Source organism: Arvicola amphibius, chromosome 1 (genome assembly GCF_903992535.2).
Source record: "Arvicola amphibius chromosome 1, mArvAmp1.2, whole genome shotgun sequence".
NCBI lineage: Eukaryota > Metazoa > Chordata > Mammalia > Rodentia > Cricetidae > Arvicola > Arvicola amphibius.
The window spans coordinates 106,522,223-106,531,051 of NC_052047.1; the positions used below are offsets into that span (position 1 = coordinate 106,522,223).

At 41.0% G+C, this 8,829-nt stretch overlaps 1 pseudogene; it reads left to right on the top strand.

Moving 5' to 3' along the window:
* The first annotated feature begins 420 nt into the window (after nt 1-420).
* LOC119820776 lies at nt 421-1,397 on the top strand (annotated as a pseudogene).
* Nucleotides 1,398-8,829: the final 7,432 nt, after the last annotated feature.

Sequence of the window (8,829 nt, forward strand, 5' to 3'; positions counted from 1 at the left end):
CCCGACTAGGAAATGAATAATTAAATGAATCTCTGACTAACATTTAACCTTCTTTTATAATTTTTATACTTGTGTCAATTGGACATAGGACCTCATACATGCTAGGCAAGGGTTCTACCACTGAGCAGCCCACCTCATTCATTCATTGTGTGATGTTATTTCATGCTCAAATTTCCCAAGGAAACTTCCTTGGATTCCTATCAGCAGATTGGATTCAGTCATACAACTTAAGTTTCTGGGAAGACATTTCAATGATGTGTGTTAGATGACTGAAAGTTTGGCAAAGGTTAATGAATAAAGAGAAAAGAGTGAGAGACTGATCATTTCCAAAAGGAAAATGTATTGGGAAAGTTTGTGTGGATCACTGTAACTATCAGACCATTTTGTTTTCAGTTTATGACAGTCATTTAACCCGTGCCCGTAATGGCCACATTCAACCTCAGCAGCTTCAATCCAGACATTTTCATCCTCCTGGGAACCCCAGGGCTGGAAAAGTTCCTCATATGGATTGGGATTTCTTTCTTTATTATCTGCCTTGTGGCCTTTGCAGGCAACAGAATCCTTCCCTACCTCATTTTCTTTTTTTGGAGCACAGTCTGCATGAGCCCATGTTCTTTTTCCTCTCCATGTTGGCCGCTACAGATCTATGTAATACATGTGCTCCCCAAACCTTCAGCATCTTTTGTCTGGGTCCTCAGCAGATCATGTTTCTTGGATGTCTTAGCCAGATGTTTTTCCTCCACTTCAGTCTTGCTATGGATTCTGCTATCCTGTTGGCCATGGCATTTGATCACTATGTTGCTATCTGCTTCCCCCTAAGATACACCACCATCATCACTCATCAAATTATTACTAAAATTGTAGTGGCAATTGTCAGCAAAAGCTTTGTATCATCCTCCCATCTGTTAAAGCGGTTGCCTTTCTGCCGAGTGCTCATCGCTCCCCACACATACTGGGAGCACATAGGCATTGCTTGTTGCTCGTCTGGCCTGTGCCGACTTCTCCATCAATATCTGCTATGACTTTGTAGTACCTATAATGACTGTCATGTCAGATGTGGTCCTGATTGACCTTTCCTACACTGTTGTTCTTCATGCTGTCTTTAACCTTCCCTCCCATGATGCCCACCAGAAAGCCCTTAGCACATGTGGTTCCCACATTTGGATCATTCTTTTATTCCACACACCAGCCTTATTCTCTGCACTTGCCCACTGTTTTGGTCACAATATTTCCCACTCTTTCCATACACTGCTTGCCAACCTCTATGTAGCCATCCTTCCTGCCATCAACCTAATTGTCTACGGGGTAAAGGCCAAACAGATTAGGGACAAAATCAACTCCTGTTCTTCCCCAAAGCAAACACTGCCATGGCACTGAGTGCTTGGGAAAGAAAATAGGCAATGATATTGGTCTGGGAGTGCTTCTTGTTTCTTAAAGCTGGGATGCCCACAATCCTGACTTAAATTTATATAAAGTTGTAGAAAGTCTACACTGGGTAATAGAAAGAGTAAGATATGAAGCCATGACTAGAGAAGCCAAGTAAGTATTGAACAAGATATCTTTGTATGACCAGACAGAGAAGAGGTAGATTTAGTTCTCATCTGTTCATAACATTTCTAATCACCCCTTAACCTTTGGCCTGAGATCAAGTGTAGTATCAAATAGGAGTCCAAGATGTTTGGGGCAGAATGCTGAATACAGAGAATCTAGATAGGTTATAATTATAAACAATGTTAAACTGATTAATAAAATCATCACATGGTGTATCTCTGTAGGGTACTTTCCAGATAAGAGCTGGAACCAGCAAGTGATTACTCTTTCAAAACAATGTTCTGTGAAAATGAATACTCCAAGACAGTGGTTTTCTGAATAATTGTAATGGTCTGTCTTGTCCCTTTAAGAGATAAGCCCCACCCACTCCCTCCCACTGAGGCAGGTGGATCTTCCTGAATCTTCCTTCTGCTTCCAGTCTGAGCTCCTTCCTTCCTTCCTATCTTTCTCTCTCTCTCCCTCCCCTTCTCTCTTTAAGAGGCAGCTTCTGCCTCCCTCCCTTCTTCCCTTCTCCCCTTTCCTTTCTTTTCCATACCCTACTAAATAAATATCCAACCTCACTCTGCATGATGTGCCTATCCGTCTTGGTCTCTCACCTGCCACATGGCCCACTGTGGTCTTGGGACTCGCTGTCCACTGCAGCCACTCAGGGAACAATGCCATTTTTATTTTAAATCATAACAATTATAAAATTTAAATCACAAGTTTACTCTTATTCTAGTGAACCATTGCAATCTGTAATGATTCCTTAGGTGGTTTTGATACCCAACAAATCTTTGCCACTTCTAGATCAAAAACGTTCCTGTCTTTTTTTTTTTTTTGATAAATTCCATAGAGTTAGTTCTTGTGATTTTCTGGGTTAAAGGTATCATTGCTCTTTATGCTCCAAATAACTACCCTAAAACTTTTGACCCTTAACTCTCATATTCAAATATATTATTAATTACCTCTACTTATTGTAGCTTTCTCCTAAGCCTGAGCCTTTTGCTTTGAAGATTTTTTTTACTATTGTACAGTACTATTTCCTAGAACATAAAGCAAAACAAAAACAACCACAAGAAATACTGCTATCATGGTTATTGGAGATTTTAGTATCTATATAGATGATCCTTTAATTACTAAATGTGGCAGGTTTTATTTTCTGAAGACAGTCACAAAAGTATTTTACAATGTCTGTACTGACTTTATGAACTTCTTGTCATCTATATGACAATATTTGCAGCCTAATCACCTTGAATATGGACTGAACTGCAGCATTCTTTAACAAATAATATTCAGTAAAAGTGACCTTTGAAGGATTAAGAAATTATGGAAAAAAAACCTTTTTAGTTTTCACCTGGCTCTCTCTTTTTGTTTGTTTGCTTGAGTTTTTGTTTGTTTGTTTGTTTGTTTGTTTTCTGAGACAGAGTTTTTCTGTGTAGTTCTAGTCCTGGCTGTCTGGGAGCTTACTCTGTAGAGCAGGCTGGCCTCGAACTCACAGAGACCAACTATTTCTGCCTCTGAGTGCTAGGATTAAAATGTGTGCCACCACCACCTGGTTCCATCTAGGTCTCTCTCTTTTTTATTAATTAATTCATTTATTTTACATCCTGACCATAGTTTCCCCTCCCTCATCTCCTCCTACTCCCTTCCCACCTCCATCTGCACCCCCCCAATACACTCCTTCTCTGTATTTGCTCAGAAAGCAAACATTATCCAGTGACTACTTAAGGAAGCATAGATAGGCATTGTTCAATGAACAGAAAGTTTTGAGCCCATAAAGTTCCCTACAGCAGAGGGAGGGCTCAAAAATATTTTTGGATATAATTATAGGTCATTTATCATTAGAATGACATATTTGACTATGTATTAGGTAAATATTGTTATATATTTATTTGTTTAATCTATTGAACCAAATTAATGCTGTCCATGTGGCCTGGGTGTGAGGTCATCCACTAGAGCATAGCAACCTCCCAGAGGCTACGTCTCCAAAGAAAACTGACTCTTGCCCTTAGCAGCCATCATCAGGGGCAGGGTCTCGGTAGTCCCCAATTCATCCAACTGGAAGTTTTAGCTGGTTTTATCTTTTACAAGTTATGTGAATTAACATGTGCAACAGACATTTCATATCAAGAAGTATGATGTTTTGATTCATTATTGTTAATTGTCCTTGCCATAATGAACCACAGAACTTCAAACCCACTCCCCTTCTATTTATTTATTTTTATTTATTTATTGAGATAAGATTTCTCTGTGTAGCCTTGGCTGCACTGGAACTCACTCTGTAGATCAGGCTGTCTTTGAACTCACAGAGATTCACCTGCCTCTGTCTGCTGATTGTTGGGATTAAAGGCAAGTGCCACTACCACCTGACTACACCGATTCTTATCCAATGATAATGTAGCCTTTTCCAACTGTTCTCCCATCCCCCTCTCCCTATTCCAGTCTCTGGAACTATTTTACTCTCCACTTTTATGCAATACGGTTTTAGCTACTACCATAATGGAAATGTTTTTAGGGAAAGATGTGTATAATTACAACTGGAAGATGAATTCATTTAGTTTTATTTTCCAAGAATGGATAAAATAATATTTTGTGTCTCATACACTTATCTGCAATATTAATTGCTATTGCTTCAAGATGTGTACCTGATTTTTCCCTTTGTCTCTTAAGTGATATTACTGATTTCTTGCAAAATGGCAGTATCATATTGTGATATATGAGGCAATATTACAAAAAACTTGACAGCAAGCCATGTGGCACTGGCATAAACCTTTAATCCTAGCACTCAAGATGGAGGCATGTGAATCTGAGTTTGAGGAGAGCCTGGTCTACAAAGCAAATTTAGCATAGCTACATAGAGAAAACTTCTTATCTTCTTCGACCCCACCAAAAAGAAGAAGAAGGAGAAGGAGAAGGAGAAGGAGAAGGAGAAGGAGAAGGAGAAGGAGAAGGAGAAGGAGAAGAAACTTCATATTTTTCTCTTTAATATGTTTAAACAGTTATATTTTGGATATCTTTTAGTCCATAACCACCATGTGGCGAGACTATTAAGTCATGTGCAGAAGCTGGCAACCCTAGCAGGGCTTGAAGCTAACAGCCAGTGTATACTACATTAATTCTGAACAATATTGGTCCTGATTACAACTTCATCAAATATCTGATTGTAGACACCCAAAAGGAAAATCTAAGAAATTTCCAACTAGTGTCAATGAGGCTACATCAGAGATGATAATGAGTTGTTTCTAAGCAGACATTTACCATTCTATGCAGATGGATGACTGAGGCAGCTCAGTCCTCAGTCCTGTCATTTTTCCAATCTCACCTATATCCCTGCTACTTCAGCCCTTGGAAGTGCCTTGGAGATGGAATTTGTTTCATTACATACAAATTATTCATAATCTAACATTCAGGCACTTATCCCTGGCATATTTCTTACCTTCCAGAGCCTGGAGGGAATTTGGACAATGGAACATTTTTCAGAAACATCTAGTTCACTGATGCAGCTGAAGAGACAGGGAGTAATCATATAGGCTGAACTGGTTCACATTAACTTTCAGCAAGTCCAGAGCTTGCAGTCATTTCAAGAAGATTTTAGTCCACAGCTAATTCCTGGATGGTGTCTGCCAGTTGAGTGGAAATCTTCTGAAACAGATAGAGACTTTACAACAAAGGGGCAATAAATCTGAAACATTTTTATTACCTTAGATTGTTTTATTATTCCTTTTAATTTATATTTACATATTAGAACACTAGTTTTCACATCCTCAGATGCTTTCTTAGACCCTTAGAACTTACTTAAGCTTTCACACCCTTAGATTTTTTTTATAAATTTATTTTACATTCTATTCACAGTTTCCCTCCCTATTCTCCTCCCAGTTTCCCTCCCCCGACCATTAACAAACCAATTAAAAATGGACTACAGATCTAAACAGAGAATTATCAACAGAAGAATCTTAAATGGCTAAGAAACAATCATGAAGATGCTCAACATCCTTAGCCATCAAGGAAATACAAATCAAAATTATTCTGAGATTCCATTCTATGCCTGTCAGAAAGGATAAGATCAAAAACACAAGTGACAGCTGATGCTGGAGAGGATGTGGAGCAAGGGGAGCACTCTTTCATTGACTGTGGAAATGCAAACTTGTACAGCGAGTACACGACTTGTTCCTCAGAAAACTGGGACCCAATCTATAAGACCTAGCTATATCATTCTTAGACATATACCCAAAAGATGCTCAATCATACCACAAGTACACTTGCTCAACTATGTTCATTGCAGCATTATTTGTAATAGCCAGAACCTGAAAAGAACCTAGATGTCCTTCAACCAAGGAATGGATTAAGAAATTATTATAAAATAATAGAATATTACTCAGCAGTTAAAAAGAAGGAGCAGATTGGAACAACCCTGAGATTTCAGAGTGACCCCTGAGAGTGCTGAGCGACCTCCACTAACACCAAGTGACCTCTGGAGTGACTAGAAATGTGGCCCTGATGGCACAATGAGAAACAACCACCTGAGACTTGGACCCACTGATACCTACAAGATTGACAACCAGAGACACAGTCAACCACACCAATCAGAGGAAAAGATGGGCAGACAAGGTAAGAAGATCCTCAATACCACAAAGAACAACAAGACACCAACAAAAACTAGTGACATTACAAAAGCAAGACTTGAACACCCAAATACAGATGAAGCAAAAGAAAATGACCTAAAAATTTAGGAGAATGCTTGAGGACCTTAAAGAGGAAATGAAAAATTCCCTTAAAGAAATGGAAGAAAAAATAAACAAAAAATTGGAAGAAATGGAAAATCCCATTAAGAAAACCTATAGAAAGACACAGACTAACAGACTGGGTACAAAATCAGAATCCATCCTTCTGCTACATAAAAGAAACACACCTCAACCTCAAAGACATACATTGCCTCAGAGCAGAGGGTTGTTAAAATTTTTTTCAACCAAATAAACCTAAGAAACAAGCTGGTGTAGCTATCTTAATATCTAACAAATAGACTTCAAACTAAAATCAATCAAAAGAGACAAAGAAAGAAATTTCATTTTAGTCACAGGAAAAATCCATCAACAGAAAAACTAAATACTGAATATCTATGCCCCAAATACAAGGGAACCCTCAAATGTAAAAGAAACACTTCTAAAACTTATATCACACATTAAACCTCACACACTAATAGTGGGAGACTTCAACACTCCCCTCTCCCCTCTGGAAAGGTCAGTCAGATAAAAAATGAACAAAGAAATAAGGGAACATATGTCATGGATTTAACAGATGTCAAATGGATTTAATAGACATCTATAGAACAATCCATCCAAACATAAAAGAATGTACCTCAGCACCTCATAGAACCTACTCAAACATTGACTAGCATAACTAGCAAACCTCAATAGATTAAAAAAATTGGAATAACTCATGTATCGTATTGGATCACTATGGCTTAAAATTAGAATTCAACTGTAACACTAATTTCAGAAAGCCCACAAACACATGGAAATTAAACGATGCTCACCTGAATCATCAATGGGTCAAGGAAGAAATAAAGGAAGAAATTAAGACTTCCTAAAATTTAGTAAAAATGACCACACAGCATACCTAAATTATAGGACACAATGAAAGCAGTGTTAAAAGAAAAGTTCATAGCACTAAATGCCTACATAAAGAAGCTGGAAAAAAATCACACACTATAGAGTTAACAGAATACATGAAAACTCTAGAACAAAAAGAAGCAAACTCACCCAGGAGAACTAGATGACAGGAAATAGTCAAATTGAGAGCTGAAGTCAACAAAATAGAAACAAAGAAAAAAATACAAAGAATCAATTAGACAAAGGGTTGGTTCTTCGAGAAAATCATCAAAATAGAAAACCTTTATCCAAACTAACAGAAAAGCACAGAGAAAATATCCAAATTAATAAAATTAGAAACAAAAAGGGGAACAAAACAACAGACATGGAAGAAATCCAGAGAACCATTATTATATTTCGAAAACCTGTTCTCCACAAAATTGGAAAGCTTAAAGGAAATGTACAATTTTCTGGATAAATATCACTTACCAAAATTAAATCAAGGCGATTTGACTGCCCGGAGCAAGGTAGGCCTTTGTCTGAGAGCTGCTTGGCCTGCAAGGGGACCTGACAGTCTGCAGGAGGATCCACCATTCTTTGGGGTGAGTGAGGAGTGAGTGCCCGAACCGCGGCAGCTGCCGGGAGAGGGACCACCTACACTCCACAACTCCCCCTGCCACCAGCACACTTCCTGCTCTTCCTGCAGGGGTTATTCTCCCCGGATACCGCCTCTCTCTCCCTGTCCCTTCCCAGCTTGCACCCAGAATCCTCCCCCCCTCCCCCTTCCTCATCCTCCCGTCTTTGGGGGGACAAAATCCCACAGCTCAGCCTGTTTGGGCTCTGGGGACCTGGAATTGAGTGCACCCAGGCCGGTGGGAGGTCCCCTCCTTCATTTGACTGCCCGGAGCAAGGTAGGCCTTTGTCTCAGAGCTGCTTGGCCTGCAAGGGGACCTGACAGTCTGCAGGAGGATCCATCATTCTTTGGGGTGAGTGAGGAGTGAGTGCCCGAACCGCGGCAGCTGCCTGGAGAGGGACCACCGACTCTCCACAACTCCCCCTGCCACCAGCACACTTCCTGCTCTTCCTGCAGGGGTTATTCTCCCCGGATACTGCCTCTCTCTTCCTGTCCCTTCCCAGCTTGCACCCAGAATCCTCCCCCCCTCCCCCTTCCTCATCCTCCCGTCTTTGGGGGCCACAAAATCCCACAGCTCAGCCTGTTTGGGCTCTGGGGACCTGGAATTGAGTGCACCCAGGCCGGTGGGAGGTCCCCTCCTTCATTTGACTGCCCGGAGCAAGGTAGGCCTTTGTCTGAGAGCTGCTTGGCCTGCAAGGGGACCTCACAGTCTGCAGGAAGGATCCATCATTCTTTGGGGTGAGTGAGGAGTGAGTGCCCGAACCGCGGCAGCTGCCCGGAGAGGGACCACCGACTCTCCACAACTCCCCCTGCCACCAGCACACTTCCTGCTCTTCCTGCAGGGGTTATTCTCCCCGGATACTGCCTCTCTCTTCCTGTCCCTTCCCAGCTTGCACCCAGAATCCTCCCCCCCTCCCCCTGCCTCATCCTCCCGTCTTTGGGGCCACAAAATCCCACAGCTCAGCCTGTTTGGGCTCTGGGGACCTGGAATTGAGTGCACCCAGGCCGGTGGGAGGTCCCCTCCTTCATTTGACTGCCCGGGGCAAGGTAGGCCTTTGTCTGAGAGCTGCTTGG